This window comes from Nesoenas mayeri (assembly GCF_963082525.1).
Source record: "Nesoenas mayeri genome assembly, chromosome: 1".
NCBI classification, from domain to species: Eukaryota; Metazoa; Chordata; class Aves; order Columbiformes; family Columbidae; genus Nesoenas; species Nesoenas mayeri.
The window spans coordinates 138,399,622-138,423,879 of record NC_137541.1 but is presented as its reverse complement, the minus strand read 5'-3'; the positions used below and the strand labels follow the sequence as shown (position 1 = coordinate 138,423,879).

Genomic DNA, 24,258 nt, shown 5'->3' with positions numbered 1-24,258 from the left:
TCCTCACCTTGTCCAGCTCTTTCTACACTACACTCATCAAAATGATTGGCAAATACATAGCTCAGATCTAAAAAGAGAAACTGCAACTGGACGGAGTTTGACCATTTCATTCTCTGAAGCAGCTGCATTGAACTTTGAATATCTCAGACACCAGACTGAGAATTTATTGTGAGTAAGTTCTTTGCTTTTTTTTTTGAACACAGACAATATCCCAAAACAAGGCTCATGCTGGCTCTTTCTGGCTCACAGGTCCAGCAATGAGATAGTACCCTGACAGTGCATAAGGCAAAATAACTTCCAACTCTTTCCTTCCTATCTTCACTGTCTCTGCAGGACAGACTGGAACAAAGAGCAGGAAAACTACCACATCTGGCATGGTTTTAGGGCAAGATCTTTGTTACAGACATGTTAAACCTACAATAATGCTAACTTTTCCTCTGAGGTCTATACAATGTTACTCTCTCTGTTAAATGCAGGTCAAAACCCAAGCTATTCTCTGAGCACCTTTGCCCCTGCAGAAATCATCAGACACAACTGGTGGTATCTAGTCATCCCTGCAGCATGGAGCATCCCAAGTAAATAGCTCCATTTTACCACAGTAAGAGCAATCCCAGGATTGCTGCCCAGCCTGTAGGATATGCAGGCTAGCAGACACTAATCCACAGAGAAAACACAATGTCAGGGTCTTGGAATTGAGCCCTGTAGCATTTCTTGCTGAGCACTCCACCAGCTGATCATGGACACTGGCTACCCGTAAATCTGTGCTGGTCATTCTGACTCTTCTCCCTTACCATTTATAATCTCATCTGAACTAGACAGAAAGATAACAGTGAAACTTCCTGCTTACCCACTCTGCTCTGGCCTCAGCTGTTGGCCTGGTGAAGAGCAGCCACTACCACCCCTGCCACTCTCCCTTTTAGAAATAGGTCTTTCTCTGCAGGCCAGCTCAGAGGGGGATTACAAACAACTGTCTTATGGAGATGACATGGAGCACATCTCCCTGCCCCTGACCTCCCCAATGCGCAGCTGTAGGGAGGATGAAAACTGGGCTTTAAGACCAAAATAAGGCAGGAAAGCTTTCAGCTATATGTATTTCAAGAATGGTGTCAGTTCCCTCCCATGTCCTGGTCAGAGGAGCTGGACTATCTCTTGCAGGGGTAGAAAATGCACTCCCATAACACCCTGAGGAATTTTATTCCTTCCCCATTTCTGCCACAGATTCCCTGTGTCCTGCTGAGCAAGATACTCAGCTCCAGGTATCATCAGAAGGTCCCTATTAGTGTGAGATCCTAATTTGCTCAAGTTTAGACCTCAAGAGTTTGATCTACTGAACTGCTGAGCATTCAAACCTGCTAGGGAAACTGAGAGGGGCTGTTTTCTCCATGTAGCAGGGATCACATAACATCAAGCTCTCTGTGTAACCTGAACAGTGCTCTTCTAACAGATCTTAATGATTGTGTTTAATTAGACACAGTCTTGAAATGTAAAAGACATCTTTGAACTGTGAGAAGAGTATAGTGCTAGAGCAGCTTGCTAACATGTACAAAGTGGGAACAAGCACCCAAATCTGTTTTACAGATGCCCTAGTGATAGCAGAGTTGGAGGCCAAATGATCCAATGACTCCTGCTATGCCTCCAGTGCTGGCTTCTCTTTTGTGCCTCTATCCAGCCTGGCTGGAGCTGCCAGGAGAGCCACCTTCACAGCTCCTGCTAGCTGGGATGGTTGCCTTGCATCTCTGCTGCCTCGAGTGCAGTATGCATGCAAGTTAGAGATTAAAAACAACAACAACAACACAACTGCATTGTATTAGAGCAAGATCATAAAATCAGGAAGGGACATCGACAGGAACAAAAAATAGCATCTGCAATGACATTAGCTAGGATAAAACTAATCAATCGCTGTGCTCTGGATCATGCATCAATCCGCTCTCCACGGTATAGTGTTGCACAATTAGGTACATTATGGAAAGTTTAACACTTCCCTCCGATGCATGCGGTATTGGCTGGAAACAGGCTGCTGTGATCTGAACTGGCAAGTCCTTGAATTCACAGCATTTGCAGAAGACTCAAGTAGCAGCTGTACTACTGAGGTTGGGAATTTTTTGCTTTAACAGATAAGCAAGACCAGGGGGGATCCAGGGGGGATCAGGAGCTCACTCAAGTGCTTATTCATTGCTCCATTGAACTGAAAGAGTGGAGGGGTGGGAAAGCCTATTTTAGAACACTCTGTAGGACCATTTGGTGCCAACTTTGCCCATCCCTGGCTGTGCCCAGCATCAGAATCATCAATGATTCATCCCTCCAGGACTCAAGTGGGCAGATCAGAAGCATGCATGAGGCAGCGTAACCAAGGTACAAAGAAGATGGTGGGTCCTTGCAACACGGTGCTACTCATTTCTTTCCCTCCTAAGGTCCTCCAGAGGTGCCTGGAGCACCATTTTCCAAAACATAGGCAAGGAGGAAAGTGAAAGTTCAGTTGGGCACAGAATGATATCTTATATTCCTTGTCTTCTACAAAGCTGAGAGTGGCAAACACAGCCCCTCCTCCTTCACCCCTAGTCCTGTATAGATCAGCTTTGGGGAGTCCTGCTGCAGTAACTGAAGATGTTGTCATCTGTCTGCTATTTGCCTTGTCGCTCAGCACAAGGTTATTGCCGCAAAAACAGCAAAAGCAGAAAGGAACCTGTGCCGCCACCTTACAGTCAGGCATTAATTAGTGTAACCTGCTGAGGAAGGTGTAAGGACAGGCTAACTTGCTTTGCTGCAAAAGGGAAAAGCTGCATTGCAGATGCGCTGCCCTGTTCTGCTCACTGCTAGAGTGGAGGCATTCTCCAATATTAGTCAATGTTTAGGGGTGGGAACATTTTAAATGACCACAGACAGTTGCATTAGCTGAAGTGACTTGGGAATGAAAGCTTATCAAATGTTCATGCAAACACTTTTAAGGTGAGAAGCTCTGCTTCAGTTTGCAGAGAGCCTGCAACAACAGCTCAGAGCTGCAGACTTTCCCATTCAACTACCTCACATGCCAACACAAACCTGCCACATCCCACACTCTTAAACATCACACTGCTTGTCACAGCACATCAGAAAGGAAAATGCACCTTTTACAGCAGATATTTGTATCTGTGTTTCCTGAAAGAAGGAAAAGGCACAGAGATGCAAAGGCATACATTGTCTTCATTTTCTTGAAGCAAGCTGCAAAACCTCACAGAAGCCAGCTCTTAACAGTTGAGAAAAACCACCGTGGCCAGTCACTGTCTCTGAAAGCATCATCAAGCATCCCCATGGTTATGTATAACCACACCTGAGGCCAGCTGAGCCCACAACATGCAATGTACAGAATGAGGCTGCATGGGATGAGATGAGAGCTGTATGTAACTGGCTTACCTCAGAGCGGGAGTCTAATTAGAGCTCTACCCAGGATCTAAAAGCAAAAATAACCTTGAGTTCCCCCCATCCACACCATTTCCCTGCTAATATTCTCCCAGTACAGCTGAAATGTGTCGTGCTGTGAATCAGTGCCAAGTGCTGGCAACAGCACGTGACATTGCTGACACAGCAAAGCAGCCTCCTTCGGGAGAAGGTATCCACTGGTGCCTCTGTGAAAGAAATGTCTCTGCACCCAAGACTGGGGCACAAAGAGTCAGGGTTAGGAAGCCAAATTAAAACAGGTCGGCTAAACTCTACCAAGACACTCACTCCTATTTTCTGTTTGCCGAGCCATAAAAAATACATTAACGGCCCAGCAGCTCTGTAAATGATTTATGGTCAAAAGAATAAATTTCTTCCTTCTCTCCTGTTCTTTTTTTTTTTTTTTTTTTAAAAAAAAAAGCAAAGCACAACATAGTGATAAACTGCTTAACAAGGGAAAACAACTCGAGTTTTAAATACATTCAATGGTATATTGAGTGGGAAGGACAGAGCCCATAAGCAATAAGATTAAGGCCCAGTAAGGGGAGCTGGCTCAGGGGAAGGCTGGAATATTCGACTTGTGTGTGGTAGGGAGAGGCAGAAGCACAAGGTGCAGTTGTAGACAAAAAGAGGTGGGGATGGGAGAGGGAGAACCGGCTCATCAGTGAGTTCAACACTGCTCGTAAATGCCTCCCAGAATGCATGTAGAGATATGCATTCTGCAAATCCCTGTACCTCCTGCCTCCATTATGGAAAAAAAAAGTCACTGAAATACAGACTGCAAACTCATACCTGAGCAGCTTCTTCTCCTGCCCTGACACAACCATGATTAAGCCAGTGCAAATAGTCCCAACTTACTGTTCAACTACTTTTATCCAATGCACCAAAAGCCATGTCCATCCTTCCCAAAAAGGAGGAAAGACAGAGGGTGATGGACAGAAACGGGGCAGCGCCTGTCTAATAGGACAGTACAGTCTGGATGAAGATGCCGGCACATGATGCTGCATGGCTTCCTCCCTACAGACACCACTGACATCCTCTGGAAGCCCTCCGGGAACCTTGGATGGCCACATGAAACCTAGGCCTTGGTGCTGCTGCATCTTCCAGAAATGATAAGGCAGCAAGACAAGAGGAACATGATGCATCCAGCCACCCAGATGTTGAGGGGCTTGACCACAAACAGGAGTGCATCCATGCTTGTATAACACAAAGCCACTGTGGGCACAGCAGGGCTTGGGGCAGCAGTGAGGGCTCCAAGGAGCTGGCTTTTCCTATGTGAGTAAGCTTCCCTGCAAGAGAGCAAAGGCTGGGCCAGACTGGAATCAGGCTGGAGAGGGGCTGAGGGCAGTCCCAGGAGGGAGAGGTTAGGGAGAGGAATGTGGGGCTACAGTAGAGTGTGGGAGCTGGGATCAGGGTTAAGGAAGTACAGGGGACCATGAACAGCAAGGCCTGGGGTAAGAAATTACTCCCCAAGAAATGGCCCCACATCTCCAAGCCAAATGAAGGGGAGACCCCACAATGCTTCCTGGGGTACCCACTTTACCTGTCTTTCCTCATTACCAGGATATTCCAGCATCATCATCACCCCATGGCTAGTTATGATGGCCTGTGGGGTGTTATGATGGGCTGGTCCCTCAAGGGGTGCTTAAGAAAAAACAAAATAAAATTAGGAATTAGGAAAAAAAATAGGAAATTAGGAAAAAATTCTTCATGGAAAAGGTTTTCAGGCATTGGAACAGGCTGCCCAGGGAAGTGGTTGAGTTACCACCCCTGGAGGTGTTTAAAAGGCATTTAGATGAGGTTCTTAGGGACATGGGTTAGTGCTAGAGTTAGGTTATGGTTGGACTTGATGATCCTGAGGGTCTCTTCCAACCAAAATGATTGTATGATTCTAAATAATTTAAAATAAAGCAACCCCTGAGAAGACAGAAACTAGCCACTTCTGAGAATAAAACTTTTCATTTATAGACTGATCCCATTCTCCTTGAAGTCAGAAAGGGCTGTCACCAAGACAGTATCAGATTCTTAAACGATCTAGTCCAGCAACCTACAATTTTTGGCTGAGGCAATGCCAGCAAGTCAGCTATTTGCTTTCCATCCCAGTTTTGTGTCTCATGTATGAAATGCTTTCACACTGTGGAACACATGAGCTTTGCATGCGAAAGGATATTTGGCAGATGTTCTTTGGTGTTCACCGTGCTTTTGAGCCCTCCTAAAACTTTTCGTGCTCTATGACTCAGCTCTGAGTCCTGCTTCACCTATGCTGCCGCCTGCATGGTGAGCTGAGTGCCCACACAGAGCTGGGGCCGCTCAGCCAGACACGGATGCACGAACTGATTTGATATGTCCTAGCAATTCCACTAAAGGCAGTTAAGTCACTGGAAATACTTTGGATGTTTAAAAATGAAGCACATGTTTAAGTATCTTGCCAAATCGGGGCTTAAAGGTCTAATCACATTTGCATCCATTTTGATAACAAAACTCCTGTGGCTCACTGGTATGAGAGAGAGCCTTTAAGCGAGAACAAGCACAACCGCAGTGAAACTTCCTCATCTCATACATGATGCTCAAAATAAGCCTGATAAAAGCATAAAAGCATAATTTTCAATCTCCAAAAGAAATCAGATTGAAACTAGCTTTCATGGGGATGTTCAAAGATATTAGACTTCCACATTGCTAATCCCAAACTACTTTGGATGTAAAATTATTAACATTATTAAACACAAGCAAACAGAAAAGAAACTAAAAAGGCAGGCTCTTTTTCATTTAAATTGAAAAGAAAGGAAAACTCAAATTTGTCTTCTGATCTGGCAAATGTCAGGTCAGTAATTGAATGTTTCAGATTACGAGTTGAGCTGTCAGAAAGAGGTTGTAAAAGGACAATTTTCCACTGGGAAAAAAAAAGAAACGAGTTTTCATTAAAATCAAAATAGGTTGTAAGAATATCAACTTTGATGACATTTTCAGTAAGTGAAGAAAAAATGAATTGCTTTGACTTTCCCATTTAATTATGGCAATATTGGCACACTTCAGTTCAATAAGGTAAAACCACTTTATTTCAATCAATTTAAACTTTTGTCATATATTTAGATATTACATAAATTCTAACTTAGCATAATTTTATTCAGTAATAGTACAGTGTTATATACACACACATACTTAATATGCTATGACCTTTCAGCTTCATGTGAATCTTTTCCCATTGGAAATGTCTCCTGATTTTTGTTCCATCCACTAAAAGATCCAGACTCTCACTGTGAGGGGATACAAACTAGAGAGGATGTATTAGGACTTCCTTGGAATGCACGACCAGTTCATTGCCAGCTTTAGCTACAAACACCTCCAGCCCAGTCTTCTCATGGCAACACCCAGAGATCAAGAGCTGTAGGTGTTGCCACATGAAGTTTGGTCCTGATGTGCTCAAGTGGCCAGTGTCAGGCACAGACATTCCCACACGAGCCACAGGAACACATTTATTTAAGCACTTTGTTGTCCTTTCCCTGAATGAGACTTGCTCCCTAGCTCTCTGTCCTCGGGAATACCATCTTTCCTACCTCCCTGCTCCAAAACCCAAAGCTTCGGTGTGAGTGTTGCTAACTATAAATCAATTTCCCACTCTCCAGTCATTTGGGCTTATAATTCCCACACTGCATGGTGGAAGCAGAACCAATATATAAAATGTGCACAGTCAGATTAATGCAAATCTGCTGTTGGTTTGCTCTGTGCCCTCTCACCGCGTGGGCATGTGCCAGCACAGGGCGCAAAGGGAAAGGAGTCCTAATGCTGAGAGGTTCTCCTGTTCACAGTATACCCAGGCTTGAGGTATCCACAGCTATAAGTGGCCAGAATAAAGTCATTGAGCCTGTTTATTCACAAATGCTCAGCATTCTCACCTCCAGCCAGTGCCTGCCCTCATGCACGCGACTTAGGTGCCCAGCACCATGTAGAAAAAACTCAAGTGCAGAAAGTTGCACTGGCAGCTCTAAAATATGCTAGCAGGCAAGGCATTGGGGCAATGCAGAGTCTCCATCTTGCAGTGAAGAGAACCGAGATGGAGGGAGGGTATAACTCACCTCAACACCATGCAGCAGGTCAATGGTGAGACAACAACAGAACTTTCAGCACCTGATTCATGGGCCTTGCTCTGGCTATTAATCACCCTTTCCACCACTTTGCCAAGTATTGTATTGATTTCAAATTAGCACACACATTTCTTATCAAGGAGGAAAAAAATAACCAGGAAGGTTCACTATGTTCAGCTCTGTTGGAGGCCAACATGACTGCACTTTCTGCAAGAATCCCTGCCCCAAAGCAAAGTGTCAGATGCTCACTAAATGCTCCGAACCTCTTAAGGAGGTTTTAAAAAAACATACAGTATTGTCATAACATGGTGAAATGCAGGAAAGAGGTTTTGTGAATGCAGCTGCTGCTGTTATTGTACAGGACAACGTAGCTCCCTCCTTACCATCTTCTTTTCTGATGTCAAGTCCTGAGAGTTAACCCTGGCTGACCAAACCTCACAGTCCTGTCTGATTTTATGCTTGCCCTCTCTTCTCCCCTTCCCCTGATGTCCTAAATTCCCTTTTACAAGAGCTGCAAACTTTTGCAAACATAAAGCTGCTACAGTCTTCCCTTGTCTTTTGGAGTTAGTCTCAGGAAAACACTTTGCAAATTTTCCCTCTGTAACAGATGCAAGAAGATGCTTATGCCCAAGCAGCAAAGTAGACAACTGCTCTGAACTGAGAAAGATTTTTTTCGGCACAGCTGGCTCAGTTTTTCAGACAGATGTTGTCACTCCTGCCAAGTCTAAGAGCCCACAGAGCAGCATTAATATGAAAAAGCCCAATCAGACACTGGTTTAACAACAAGTTGAAAACTCCCCAAGCACAGCCTGGATGCTGGGTTTTCCTTTGTTTTTTTACTTTAATGAAGCCAGGGAGGTTAAAAAAAAAAAAAAAAAAAAAAGTAAAATAGAACAAAACCATAAGAAGCCACTGGAGGAGGTCTTAGCCATTCAGGGGGAAATTCTCTTCTTGAAATCCAAAACACATATGTTAATCTTTAATGTTAAACCCTGGATTAAAAATTCATTCAAAAATATCACAGTTTGGAACACTTACAAGTCCATTGCATTATTAAAAGCTCAGATCAGTGCTACTCTGCGTAAAGAAGTCTCTCCAAACTCTTTCCTTTCTCTTGAAGCCAAGAGCAGGTACTCACTGCTCTCCCATTTATCCTTTCAGCTCAGAGAAAGCTTTGTTGTGGTTCCCAAGAGCTGGGAAAGGCTCACACCAGGGATCTCCAGGTCCTGCTTCAGAGTACTGCCACTCACCCTGTGGTCCTGGGGAGCAAACACAGAGCTGGTGGGAACAAGCAGGACGCTTCTAAACAGCACTCCCCTGTGTAGCAGGGGTTAGCAGAGGAGCCAGGTCACAGCTTGACTCAACCTGCCCAGTTGGTGCCTTTTTGAAACCAGATTCTATCCACAGGCATCAAAAACATCACTGGCCTCAACCTTTGAGTGCCTTGGCAATGCTGGGGAGGACTCACACCAAATTCTGTGGGTCAGCCCCAGTGCTGAGTTTCTGGTACCCGCAAACACCTCCAGTTTTAACAAAGTGATGTGGGATGTACAGCCAGTATCACACCCAAGGAAAGAACCACTGTGTCCTACATGGTCTGGCCTGCCGCAACTCACTGTGGCAGAGGACCTGTTCTGGAGCACTCAGAAATATGTTGCTTAATGGAAGAAAGAATTGTTCCCAAACTACCATGTGCCATCTTGCTACAAGGGTTCTCATTTAGGAGCATGGGGCATGAGGCTGAGCACTAAATTTCACTTACTTTTTCATGCTTTCTTTCTGTGTGCTTGGGGTGGGAGGGACGAAGGGACCAGGCAGCACATACAGAGGTGATGCATTTTTTGGCAAGTGTTTTTATAACAGCCAACTCAGCACAGTTGTGCTAGCAGTTACCATCACAAAGCAGCCTCTGCATTCACTGCATTCGAAGGCCTGTTTCCTTCCAAATCCTCAACCTGAGATTGGCCCAAGGAGGCTGCCCTCACCTGCCACCAGCTGGATCTGCACCAAATAAAGCCCCATGCCAGCCAAGGGGAGCACCTCCTGGGTGAAGAAGGTGCACAGGCATGAAGCACAACTATTGGAGGTGGGATTGCCCCCCCCAAAGGAGGTGACAATGCTTTTCTGACCCTCCAGATGCCATAAAAGGAGAGGACCTGACAGGAACAGACTTTTTAGTGGTGCCTGTTATGATATGATGAGGGGTAATAGTTTTAAACTAAAGGAAGAGAGATCCAGGCTAGACATGAGGAAGAAATATTTCACAATGAGGAGCGTAAAACACAGGCACAGGTTGCCTAGAGAGGTGGTAGATGCTCCATCCCTGGAGACATTCAAGGCCAGGCTGGACGGGGCTCTGAGCAACCTGACCTAGTTGCACATGTCCCTACTCATTGCAGGGGGTTGGACTGGATGACCTTCGAAGGTCTCTTCCAACCCAAACTATTCTATGATTCTATGACTCATTTGCAGTGGAGATTGCTGCCTGCTGAGCGAAAGGTATTGTCTGAGACTGAATACCCTGTGCTGCACCATGCAGTGAGCAACCCCAGTGTCACCAGACTCGAGGTAAAAACTATGCAATCTGTCCCTATCTTTGAAGTAGTACTTGTCATCAGGGAGGAAAAGAAAGAAAAGAAAAACAAAACAAAACAAACAAACCAAAACAAACACACAAAAACCACACACAGAGAAAATATGAAATGTATACAAATCGCACTTATCTCTCCCATGTTTATCGTAACTTTTCCTGCTGCATTTGCTAATGGCAATAATAATAATCACTGTAGTAGAATCATGCTTTGGCTTCTTTCCCAGATGCTCCTCTTGTTCACCAGGCAGTAAAGCCACTGTATCACCAAAACTTCACAGAGACCTGGCTTTGCAGGAGGGGCCCCAACCATGAAAGCTGAGAAAACAGAAGAGGGGTGGAGGAAACCCCTTGTCTCAGGGACAGAGTAGTGACAGGCAGGAGGGAAAAAAGGTGGCAAATCTCCATTATATTCACTAACAGTGGAAAGCAAAGCAAACAACAATTATGAGCGAACATGCAATCCAACACACAAACCATGCTGGTCAGGATGCAGATGTGTTCCCCCAGCAGGGTCTGAGCACCCTTGGGACCCAGGAAAGGCAAGGAGCAATAAGCCCAAGTGACCTTCCCATGCTTGCACAGAGCTAGAAGTGAATCCTCACCCTCCAGAGCCCAGCTTGGTAGTTCATCTCCCAGATTGTATCTCCTTCAATAAATTCTGTCTCCTACTTTCAAACTTGTGTGCCCATCAAGTCAGATTACAATTAAGACTCTGCAAATATGCCAAAATATATTCATGAACATCTGTTTGAATAATAAGCCTGAATTTCACTCGACCTGGTTTCCTTGCCTTCTGTGAATGCTCACACCAGCTCTCCCCTGTTCAAAGATGACGGCATGAGGGAAAGGCTGGTGCACGCACTCGTGTAAACACAAAGATGGTTTCAGCTGGTGGAGGAGGGATTTCAAGCCTCTGGTGTGCAGACATTTCACAGTTACTTCTCGGACTTCCGAAAAACCAGCTAAGATAAACAAGCCTAAAGTCAGAAGGCTAAAACTTACTGCAACAAGGTCTACCACTGAAAAAAATCTGTACAAGGGTTTGAAAGCTGGTCTCTGCAGTTCAGGCTTGCTGGAGAAGGAGGGCTAGTCATAGAACCATAGAATCATTTTGGTTAGAAGAGACCCTCAGGATCAAGTCCAACCATTAACCTAACTCTGGCACTAAACCATGTCCCTAAGAACCTCATCTACACGTCTTTTAAACACCTCCAGGGATGATGACTGCATCACTTCCCTGAGCAGCCTGTTCCAAGGCCTGACAACCCTTTCTATAATTTTTTTTTCCTAATATCCAGTCTAAACCTCCCTTGGCACAACTCGAGACCATTTCCTCTAGTCCTATCATTTCTTATTTGGGAGAAGAGACCAACACCCTCCATGCTACAACTTCTTTTCAGGTAGTTGTAGAGAGCAAGAAAGTCTCACCTCAGCCTCCTTTTCTCCAAACTAAATAGCCCCAGTTCCCTCAGTTGCTTATACTGAGGCTATGCTTGCTCCTCTGGCTGGTTTTCCCTAGGGGTACAGGTAAGCATCTCTCCCACTCCTCATCCCACTGTCTCCCCGTCAGATCTGCCAGCATAACTGCTGGTGGAATAGCTTTCCACACAGCTCTGGCAAAAAGATCCTCGTTAGTGGGTAGGAGCAAATTGTTTTCTACCATAAGTCACGATGAAAGGATCAGGTTAAAGAACAAGAAAGCAAGCAGCTGTGCTGGCAACCTGAGCTGATGGCAACCTCTGGCAAGGGAGCAGGGACAGACTCTGACCTCCCCATACATCTTAGCAACAGCCAGGGCCGTACATCTGACTGCAGCCTCTCTCCCTGCCTCCATTTGTCTGACTGTAGACTGGGGCATGTCCCCTCACCCCATCTGTGCTTCTGTGCTCCTTGGGCATGTGGTATTAAGGGAAGGCAGGCAAACAAGCAGAGAGACTGGTGGAAGGAGCAGAAACCATACCCCAAGGTCTACATGCATGTTGAAAGTAATAAATACTCAAAGCAATAGATCGCAAGCTAGAATATGACCCCAGGAGAAACACCAATCAAAACACAAACAAACACTGACCAAAAAAAAGGCAAAACAACAACCAAACAAACACCACAACATGTTGATGGCCAGACAAAGGGAGATCGTGGAGTTAAATCAGCATGGCTTAAAATACACACTCCACAGAAACAGATGGAAAAGTTGCCCACTGGATGCCTCTGCAAGAGCCCTGTATCTCCATAGACATTTTGGCTATCTCTAAGCAGGATGTGGAATGGCTAAAGAACAATACAGCAAGACAAGAGTAGTCTCTAAGCAGAAGAAACCAAGAGTTTGAGGAAGACCAACACTACACTGAGTAAATTCCAGGACAATAGAAGCTCAGACGGAATTGTCTTTTGAAGCTGCCACAGGGATGCTGTTTATATTCCCAGTAAGCACATGCCACAGGGAAAGACCTCATTTCTAATGACAAGGTGATATTGTGGGAAGCTGAGCTGTACTGGGACTGGAACAAGGCTGTTGCCCATCCAGGGATGACTTTCACCAAAAGAACAACCTTTTGCTGATCTCTCATTATCGCAGGACCTACTGAGGTATTTCTACACTCATGCCACAAAATGTTGAAGTCTTTTCCAAGCTTGAGGAAGCAAGAAGATAGAGCAGTGGAAGAAAGTACTTCTGCTGGGATGGAAGATAACATTGTTTCAGAGAGCACATGAAGTAACAATCCATAATCACAGAGGACAGATGAAGAAAATACAGCTGCCTTTGGAGAGTAGAAGTCTAACAGATGAAAACAAGCTTCCATTAGTCTTTTGGCAGGAAGATCCCTGGCTCGAAGTAATTAAATGGCTTCGGTTCTTACTTTTCATCTTAATTGATCAAGAATAATGATGTTGCTGCCTCCACACCTCCATTACCTCTAAAATCATATAATAGTTTGGGCTGGAAGGGACCTTTGAAGGTCATCTAGTCCACCCCCTCTGCAATAAGCAGGGACATCTTGTGCTAGATCAGGTTCCTCAGAGCCCCATCCAGCCTGGCCTTGAATGTTTCCGAGGATGAATGATGACAAGCAGCTCAGCACTTCCCTAGCAGAGAGTGAAGAGTCTTGGGCATCAACTCACCCACCCTCTTTCCTGCAGCCCTTTCAGTGACCCTCACAAATCTCCTCTCCAACGCCAATACTGACCCCCACCAACAAGACCCAAGACATTGCTTGAAGTAGTGTGATTGTGCCCACCACTGCAACGGTGCAGCTGGTTACGGCTGTGAGAAGCACAGGAATAGGCTGAAAGGGAAAAAATCATGCCCCCAAGTTGAAGGGCATCATATTGATCCTCACTCCTCAGAACCTGTGCTTGCTTTGCAGGCCACACCTCCAGCCCTTTGCCAGCAAGATGGCAAAGGCAAGGGTGTGGAAAGGGGGGTGACAGCATGCAAGCTCCCTGCCATGACAGTGCCTTCCTGCCCAGGGCAATGGAATCGGGGTGCTCGCTGGAGCTGACAAGGCCATGCAGCACAAATTCACCATTTTCCGTCCTCTGAGAAGCGAAAAACAGGAGGTGGCAGGGTAGTTTTCCCACTGCTTTCTGGATGCTTGCGTTTCTGACAGATTTCTCTGCAAGGAGTTACCCAAAAGCTCCATGGAGCTGGAGTGTCAAACGTTAACGCTCAGCACTTAATTTGTGGTGCAAATCCTGTCAAACCCAATTGCGTCTCTTTGCCCCTCCGAGGCATCCCAGGCCCTCTCGACTTCTGCAGGGGGCTGAGGCTTTAAGGAATGACCAACTGTTAAAGTGAGCCTGCGATCCAGCAGGATGCAGAGCGTATGCTCCAGTGCCAGGCATGCCCTCTCCTCTCTCCTCCCCTCCACTGGCTCCATGTACATATACAGAATGGTCAGCAGGGAACACACCCCAGGAGGCTCAATTAATGAACATATTTGAAAGCTCCAGGCATCATCAGACTAGAAGAAAAGAGTGATAACGTTAGCATCTGAACATGAGTTGTTTGGGTTAAGAGAGGAGGGAGATGTGGCTGGAGGTACTGGCTGGCTGAGAAGCATCCTAAGAGTGCAGGAGTCTCCGCAGGGATCTGCTGTACTCATCTGTACCAGACACAAAGGTACCAGAGGGGAAGGAGCTTTCTAATAATGAGGGATCAGGCAGTATTAAGTGGGAATCCATAAAACATGGCAAATGTTTCTTTCTGCCCCCTGTGAAAGGAGAAAGCGATCATCGTGAAGGAAGGAAGGTAGGAAATGAGATAGAGATAGGGAGATGCATCAAAGGGACAGAAAAGAAACAGAAGAAAAATAGATAGAAAAATGCCAAAAGATAAATGTAGTATGTTTATAATTTGCATGAGAAAAATAGTTCTCTTTTTCCCACCGATCATCTTTATTAGCAACAAAATTTGCAGCGAGATCTCAGACTAGCTATCTAGCTATGACAACAGCAAAGCTCTGAAACAAACTGCTCCAGGGAGGCTGTGAAAACTCCAGCTCAGGCAGCTTTTACAGGCAGGGTATAGAGTTGACTGAGAATTAACCAGGTTTTTGCCTGAGTAGCACACAGAACAAATCAGTGGTACCTGAACTTTTGGCCCAGGTTCCACTGTCTGATTTTCGGAGTGCAGCTACATGAAATCACTGAGTTTCTAAAACCTACTTTTTAATACAGTTTACCTGCATAGTGCTCACCTCAATCTCCCAGACCACAGTCCACTAGCCTAAAAAGGTGCCCCAAGATCTTCTCAAGCTTTTGCAGCTCTACCTTCAACTGCAGGAACAGGCTCCAGTAGATGTGAAGGAGATCACAGAAGAAAAAGGATGTATAAGAAGCCCACTTCACCCCAGGGACCTACGCTTGCTCAGCAATAGTGCATGTGTTCTATGTAGACACACTGGGTGGTGCAACCTCCCCAGCGCTTGCAATCCCCCTTCTCAATGCAACAACTTGCTGTCCACCAGCCACGCCAACACTGAGCCTGGAGATGGAGCACATCAGTCTTGAACTGTGTCCTTTTAGGCCTTGGCTACAAGCAAAGAAGCCAATGGCAACACCCTGGGCAGGGTAAGAGGTCTTCATGAAGCAACTCTCCCTTGATCCCTCTCTTCATGACACCCCAGAGAGAAAGTACATGGGAAAAGGTGCCTCCCTGAGCATCTTCTTTCTCTGAGTATCTATTGCAATCCAAATTCCAATCAGTAGCCAAGTTATGAGGCTAGATGGGCCTGAGGCAAGACCCAGTAAAGCCACTGCTCTTGAGACAATGGAAAAAGCAGTAGCTAATCTCAGACAGAGAACAATCATGGATTAAAAACCTCCTGTTAAAAGTACTGGATCATGATGAGAGGTCTTAAATCTCCTTGTCTGGCACCATTCTCATTTAAAATCCTCTTCACTTCTCAAGCCAGCAGACTTGATAGGAGAAGGCCACCTTCCTTCACATCCAGTGAAGAAGAGAAAGGGGAAAATCTCCTTCTTCCAAGAGAGGAGGGGCAGCTCTGCTTGCTCAAGCTTCTCCACTTACACCAAGCCTGAGCAGCTGGGAAGTGACATTGTCTCCAGTTTTCGCTTACCAGGCTGACACCAGCACAAAGCCCATTCACCAGCTCCTGGCTCAGCATCCTGCCAGACTGGTGACCAGCCTCAGAGCTCAGGAAGAGCTCACCAGCTTAATTTGCAGGGCTGATACCAAGACACATTTCTACTTGAGTCATTGTGTTTTCCTGCAAGTTTCCCTTCCAATCTTCCATGCAAATATCAGCATTTGTGGCTATTTATGTTCTCGGGAAAGTGACTGCCCAGGATGAGGGAAATTATGAGAAAGGAACACAAGAAATAAAGCGATGACAAGGAAAATGAGGAAGGTAGATATTTCCAGCACCAAACTTTGTTGGAAAAGCAATAAAAAGGGTTTATTTTCCTTTCCTTTTCTCCCTTGACTGCTTTCCAGTCCTCTTTTCCTTCCCCTTTCCTCTCAGAGAAAACTGAAAGCTGTGTCAGAAAAAAATTTAAACCTACCTGTCCTACTTCCTTCTCCTACCCTGACCATTTTCCATAGAAAAACTGATATGGAGACAATAATATAACAGAAGCTTCTGTGAAAAATAGTCTTTGATTAAAAGACGTTTTTCATTGACACATACAGATGAAGGAAAAATCTGGACCAGGCCCATACAACCTTTTGGAGGTAAGGGCTAGCTCCAAACCCACAAGCACTTGTCCTCAGCAAAAGGAAAAGTCAGACACAGCATGAGTACATGTGTCTATGCTAGTTTTAATCTGGCTAGCATGCTAAAACTGGCAGGGCCACCATGCTGGAAAGGATATTGTGTACTTTCCTGATAGCAGCTCACAGTGAGACCTGTGCTGCTACATCCTCCAACTCTCACTCATGCTGAATGGAACGGATGCAGCAAGGCCATCACACACTGTTTTCCCAGGCAGATCAGATTCCTAAATGTGTTGCTTCAGTGCAATAATGTCGTCCAGTGGGTATCGGAGCCCCAGCTCCTGGCCGGGGGCAATAGAACAGTTAATGCACGTGGGTCTGCTGTCAGAGGCACACGGCTCTGTGAGGTTTATCGGCTCTCTACTTCCCACTTGCTGGGAAGAAGCCAAGATGCATGAATTTGTGAACTTGCTAACTCAGCATTTCTGCCTTGCTGGCACAACGTGTCAACACAGCCCTCTGGGAGGTCTTATTACCCCTTGTTGGTTGCAGGGCCAATGCTCAAGCCCAGGTCTTTTGAAGCTGTTGCCCCAGCACATCAAATCTTTACGCTATAGTATGGGCCACAGCTTCCGCACTACAAATACATTACGGAAAGGAGGCCTGCGGACGACCCTCAGGGCACAGCCAGCAGGAACTGCTACCTACCCTGGTAGCCATGCTCGGACACTGGGCAGCTGGGTCACAGTGCACTAGCGTGGCTGGGGGAATACAGGAGGCGTGCCAAGCAGGGATGGGGTGCACCAACATTAAAGGGGTCCACATGTCCTCAAACAGCTGAGTGTATCTGCTCATGTATATGCAGAAACGGGTGAATGACACTATTTCCTCTGGATCTTCCTCTAAAGCATATTGAGGAGAAGCAGAGGTGGGTTCTCACTTCAGTGCTGTGTGGCCCAGCAGGAAGAAGCAGAGGAAGGAAATGGGCACAATGGCACATCTTCCCATGGAAGCAATGATGCACTGAGAAGTCTCTGGAGAGAGCACTCTGTTTTTCCCATTTGGGATAAGTATTGCTGCACCCTTAGGGAGTGGCCTTCTATTCCCCTCATTTTTCCTGTTCCCTCACAAAAAAGCAAACAAACAAACAAAAAATAAAACCTCCTCTAAAAACATTTACCCACCTCAATTTCTTTCTTAGCCAGCCTTTACTTAACTCATGAAAGAACAAAAAGAAACTGAGCTCTGATATACCACTGCATGTTCTCTTTTATCCACATCCTTTCCTCAGAAGAATTTGAAGAGCAATGACCTGAACCAACCCCAGCTAAAGACAATGGGTGTCTGTGTACTGACTTCAATGGAATTTGGATTAACATAGGATTGCAAAATCTCCGAAATTAATACAACTGTAATGCTGTTAAAACAACAGCTCAATGGTCAGGAGATCCCTGAAGTTAAAGGTTTCCCTTGAAATTAAGTAAGTGAGCCAGACTGTACAGCCTGCATTGCCTATGATTATAACTTCATACAGAGAATTAAATCGATTGCTGCACATCTGAGAACAAAACCCAGGAATATAAAACACCATGCATGCAAACATTGAGTGGATAACAGTAGCTATCTACTCCTTTCTTTATGTCCCAGTTGGTGCTGATATCTTGTTCACTGCAACGCTTTTTTGTTCTTGTGCTTTTCTTGCAAAATTAATAAAACAAAAATGTTAGAAGAAGACAGTGCATGTAGAACAAATAGTCCTCTGACAAAAGTTATTCTACAGCAACAGAGCACAGAGAGCAGCCAACTACCTCAACCTCAGCTCCATGTCACCACAGGATGCTACCTTTGAGTCCCCTGTCCAATTCACCAGAGGCCAGGCAGGGAAGCAACAAGATATTGAGGAATATGCCACTAACAGCAACACCTTTCTTCAGAGCTTCTCTCCCCATACAGGTGAGGTCCTTGCAAGTATTATTATCCCAGCTGCACAAAAGAGAAACTGTACTGCCTGGCTCCAGTTTTAATCAGCGCACCCACTAAATTGTGACGGCTGACAACTACAAATGCCCACCTTTAGACAAGAGATGTTAGCCAGAAGCCAAGTACTGGCAGTTCCTGCTAAAGGCAATGAGTGCTGGCAGTTTGGAGTAGTCCTTTCTCCAGTTGCAGTCATAATGCAATGTCCCAGTGTGGCCCCACAGCTTCTCCTGTGGGCTCCAGTGGAAGTGGGGGGAGATGGACCGAGTCTGAGGGGAAGCAGGCAGCCACTGTTTCCACTATTTGCTCACCATTTGGGAGCTGCCCATTTTGCGCAGAACTTTCCAGGGAAATTCTGGCTATGTTGGGCTTGGCTGGGGTACAAGGCTATTTTTAGGGAAGCAAACAGCCGAAGATCCATTTTTAATTTTCATTTAGATAGAATATTTATATTTTATTTGTTAATTTTGCTTTAATCTCCTTGTCCTTCATCACTGACTTTCACAGCAGGGAAGAGGAGGGTCACATGGAGGAGGGTGAGGAGTAAGATCCAGTGAGAGCAGTAATGAGCAACGTACTGGAAGAGGGAAGAGAGTGAGGGGGTAAGAGTATTGTTGACAGCATTTGATCCTCTGATTAATGTATTTCTAAGCAGATTAACTGAATCCCAACTGCTCTGTGCCAGGTTTCTTCTCTAAGCTTCTCTCTCCCCCATGTAAACAAAAGACATTTCCTCTGAGCAAATATTCAATGAACTGACCAGAGCTCTGGCAGATTCCCTGCTCTCATGTAGCACAACCCTATGGGGCACAGAAGAATGGGAGAAGGATGGGTCTATGGAGGTAACCTCTGTTTTTAAGGCTATTTTGTGTTCTTTCTTTCATCTCCTCAGGACTTTGCATGACTCCTGACTTGTCCATCTTCACCAAGTGTGGAAGGATGCCAAGAGTAATGTGGGAAGATGCAGAAGCAATAGCCAGTACTATTCTGGTCCCAGAGGCACATGAGAACTCATTATCTCATTATGCTTTGCTTATCCATGGCTGCTCTCCATGGCACCCACACAGGGAGAAACAAAAGGCGAAAGGTGGGTAAAAGCATCCCCAAAAGAAGTGATGGGAACCACTAAAAACAACCTACTTCTTCCTGCCCTGCCCCACCAAGACCTTCATGCTGACTTCCAACAAGAAAGAAACAAATATTGCCATTTCAACCCAGGTTCTTGGAGCATTTTGCAGTCAGTAGTTGACCAAACCCCTACAATCCTATATCGTTGTCCCCATTTTAAAGATGGAGAAACTGAACATAGGAAAGTCACAGTCTCAAAAGTCACAGGGCAGGTAAGTGGCACAGCCCCATTCACATGAGCTGAGTTACAGGCATTTTTCAAGTCCACATCAGCCTTGACTGAATAGGTCTTCTGTAATGACCCTTCAAGTTTATTGGTTTCCAGACCTTGTGAAGCAACCCCTCTGCCAGTCGGTCTCCAGCCTTGCTCCCCAAGGGCACGTTTTCCATCACTGCTAGCAACAGCCACCGTAGGCATGGGACATTTTTCCTGCATAACACACTGATGGAGCTCAAAGACCATATCTGCTTTCAAGTGTGGCAGTGTTGCCAACCCAGCTTGAACTGGAGCTTGGAAGGATGGAAAGACCCACTGTCTTCTCTTTCCTCTTACACCAGCTTATTTTTTTTATCTGGGTTTCCTTCTGGTGCTCTGCCTTCTCCTGAGCAACAAGTGGCTGAAATACACACAGACACACAGATACACCCCCCCACACACACACTTTCTAGGTTAGAATTCCCCTTAAAAAGGGAGCTTTTTCTATTAATATGCCTTCTACCAGGGAAGGAGAACAGCTCTTGCAATGAACAGCCAACACAGCACAGTGGATGAAACCACTCAGAAAGAAAAGGAATTCCCATTGGCTCAGCTGCCCATCTTACCCTGCTCAAGTCATGGTGAGAGCTTTTAAAATCAAGCCAAAGACATACTAAAACTAAAATACTGGCTTTGCCACACAGTGACTGTTCCTAACATAAATTGTCCCTGAGAAGGCTCCACCACACACAACTTTTAAATGGAGCACTTCAGATCTTATTGCACTGTACAATACAATGCTTCCTTACTGATTCCTTTTCATTATGAAAATCACAAGAAAAGTCCTTTGCTGCAAATAGAACTGGAGATTGTGACTAAACAAGAATATACAGAGTCAGTCAAGGCTGTAGGGAAGAGATAAGGGCAAGGGGAAAAAAGCAGATGAATTTATATTGCCTAAGGCACTGAGGGGAATAAGAAGGGATTTACAAATTTATCAGGAGGAGAAGAAGCACCAGAAAGAAGGTAAGTTCGTTAATAAATGAGGATGAGGATGAAATTAATGGTTCAGAAATTGCTGAGCAGCTTTTTAAAATCTGTCCTTAGCCAGAAGAATAAAGAGAGGAAGTTTAGAGAAAGGAGGGAAAAAAAAGGGTCATTAAAAAAAAAAAAAAAAGCAGAAGCAAAAAGAACTTGAAGAATGATATGTCCACAAACCATAATAAAGTAAGCAATGTCCTAAAACTTAATCCAGAAAAGACAGAAATATTTTTTTAAACTATTTTTCACTTCAACAGAATTAATATAGGGCTGAATGTTAAGCAATCTATACATATAAGCACCTGCGTAAATGTATGCAGGATCAGGAGCCTAATTTGTAATGGCTAGGCATTGACAAACGTATTATCCCAGTGACAAATAATCTGACAATTTACATGGAGCTAGGGAGGCTCCACAAAATCAACCAAAAAGCAAACACAGTAAAGATTTTCAATAAGGAATAGAACTGGCAATGTTTAATTCCAAGTCAATATCTGTCCTTAGTAAAAAAAATGAAACAAATATGAAGGGTCATTAAGAATCTAAATAATAAAATCACATGAAATACATAAGCTAAAGTCTTTTGCTTTTTAATACACATGCACAACTAGCACCTAGAGGAAAGGCAGTAAATGGAATTTGAAGCTTTAGGAATTTGAAGGATTTGACATTGCCCCACTGCATCCGTTTGACCAGAATCAACAGCCCATGGATCAAAAAACTGTCCAGAGGTACCAAAAGAAAATAGACTTTGTTGGACTGGGAAATGACAAATGATGTGCCAAAGGGTTTGCATCCATGTTGGTCTTATTAAACCAGTGTCACAGGAAAACAACACTAACTGTCCATGAAATTTGCAGCTGACACCCTACAGAAAAATTGCAAATACAATGGAAGACAAAGAAATGGGCCCTCGATGAACACAGAGCTCCTTAAAATTAAGCATGTGTGGGCAATGGTCCGAAAGTTAAAGCAGAGAGTAGCATGAGCAGGACAGAGGATGATTGAATCTAGACTCATCAGAGCCACAAGCTGAACCCAACAAAATAGAAAAATGCAGGTAATGTCCCTGGAGAGAAATAATCCAAAAGATGGATACTCAGCAGGAGGGAGAAAGCACAGAAGCTGTTTTGTTCTCTGAGACTCGAAGTTACAGAAAACAGCAAATAAAAAATCTTGATGTGCTATATTAGCAAAACAACCTCTTGCAATTTTGGGTGGTGAACAGAGGGGCATCCCATCACAGCAAAGGGATGAAGGGAGACAGCGAGGAGTTTCTGCACCATTTCAATGCAACCAGCCCAAAGATACCATTTTGTTCATTCCATGAATTTTTTCTTTGTCAGCAATAAATGAGCAGCAAACTAAGGAAAAAACAAAAAACCAAAAACCAGAAATTATTGATAAACAGACCTTGGAGAATTTATGAAGACAACTAAGAAGGGTTAAATGTATACAGCTTATTAAAGAACAACTCCAAGGAAGTAAACTGTAAAATATACTTGATGCATGTAAATATTGCAGAGTGGGAGGAGGTAATAACTAGGAGTTATGAGATTAAACTAGAAAGAAACGAAAAAAAAAGAGTAGATTTTATCAGGAAACAAGGTGGCCTTCTGCTTCTGCATAAGTGAAAATTAAAAGTAACTCAACAGAAAGGAAAGAAGTGGCACACAAAACAGGTACTGTGAGCACATCCAGAGAGAACATTTTGGAGATCTTTTCCCTCTCTCTCAGTCTTTACACTGTCTGAGATCTCAGCTTTCTGGTTCCAGCAATGCTCTTAGTTGCACTGATTTGTTCCTTCATTTTAGGAAAAGCAGACACTTTTCTCAGTATATGAGCACTGGGCAGAATTCAAACCACTGCTAGGGTAAAACAGCTTTGCCGGGTGTTTCAGCAGCTCTGGCTGAGCTTATGCCCATTAGCAACATGCAGTTATGTAAGAGAGATACTAAGGCTCTAATTCCACTATTCATTACCATTATTAATACAGTGGCATACAAATACATAATGAAGACCTCCTGTCCCTAGGGAGGTCATGTTTCCAGATGCCTGCCAACCACAAGAAGGGCTGGGAGAAGGGCACAATTTCTGAATTCCTCTAAGCACTACCATGCACTGCATAAACAGACCTGACCTCTTCTCCTGGACAATGACGAAAATTAACATTCTTATCTCCAAGTACAATTCAAGTCAGCCCAAACTGCAGGTAGGCCCACAGAGCACTAAATCCAGGGAGAAACATCCTTGATGTCCTACATATTTTTGAAAAGACAAATCCAGCCCCCAAGTCAGGAGATGTCCGTGCCTGTTACTTAAAGAGCCAATGAAGGAGAAAACCAGAGCAATAGTGCTCAGCAGCCCCAAGCGCCTTCACCTGAGCTGCTGCGAAAGGTCTGAGCTACTGCAGGCACAGGGAAGGACGGCGCACACCGGAGTGGAAAGCACTGGAAAGCAACACTACTTGATGGTAATTCATGTGACAAATTTGGCCACCCAGTAATGCCTATCACCACAGTATGAAGGAGTGCTGTCACAGGGGCTTTCGAAGTCTTTGTCCGCTTACTTAAATAAATAGGCATGGCTTGCCTAAGAGGTGTCTTCCGGAGGTTAAAACATTTAGTATCCTTATTATATCCATTATGCATTTTCTGATGGCTAAATCCTGACTTGCGCTGCCTTCATACGCTGTGGACTCAAGCAGAGGAAGTGCATATGTGTATTCCCCACCATGTATTTTTAGCAGGGCCAGATGCAGCACAGCATTAAGTTTTCCCCGGTCACTCATGGGCAACAATACTCAGCTGCACCTCATGGGCCCAGAGAAGCAAGCGCAGCTGTCTTTGGGCTCAGACTGGAGACTCAACTTCCTCTTAAAGTCTGGCAGAAGCATTTCAGTTACTGCAATGCTTTTATCCAGCAAGCTTAAAAACTTCTGTACGGCTCACTTGCCCCACCCAGAGGTACTTTGCTCTGTGTCATGCAAATACCGAAGTTCTGCAAGCTCCAAATTCCACAGGAGAGGGGCAGATAACAGCCATATCACTGAATTAAACCCAAGAAGTGGCAATGACGGTAGTGAGGGAATCCTGCAGACCTTGACAGTTATCAAGTTCAGGCCCTCTGGAGCCTCTCTTCAGTCTCTCAGACTTGTGGAATTGATCTGGAAATGACTTTATTAATGTTCTTTCTTTTCCTCCCCTTCTCCATAAGCAGCAGCATCATTTATTAATTTATGATTAAATGAATTATTGATTCTCACTGTACCTGCAGTATTCGCTATTGTCCTTCTTCCCCAGAGACATCTTTGATGCGAGAATGGTAAGATGTCAGAGAGACAAAAACAGGGCGAAAAGAAACTTGCTGCGTATGGGACCTCAGAAAAATGTGCTCCCCACTGAAGTGCTGAGCTGCAGAGGGTGGACACAATGCACCAGGGCACAGCAATGGTGCCATCTTCTCAGACAGCAATGAAAGACAAAAATAAAGTGCAAAGCCAAATTGCTTCTGATAAGGAGGGAATGAATAGCAGAGCTATTCATAGACATTCAGCATGTGGGGAAGTATTAAAAAAAAAAAAAAGGTCTGACCCAAAGCAGAAGCTTTTGTTTTTATTCAGAAAAGTCAAGCTGCACTTCTTTGAATACAC

At 44.7% G+C, this 24,258-nt stretch overlaps 1 protein-coding gene across 2 annotated transcripts in view; it reads right to left on the bottom strand.

The window, feature by feature from the left end:
- Positions 1-24,258, bottom strand: part of IGSF11 (immunoglobulin superfamily member 11) — a gene marked incomplete at both ends in the record, with an annotated part of 108,019 nt that overhangs the window by 12,020 nt on the left and 71,741 nt on the right. The window lies entirely within an intron of this gene.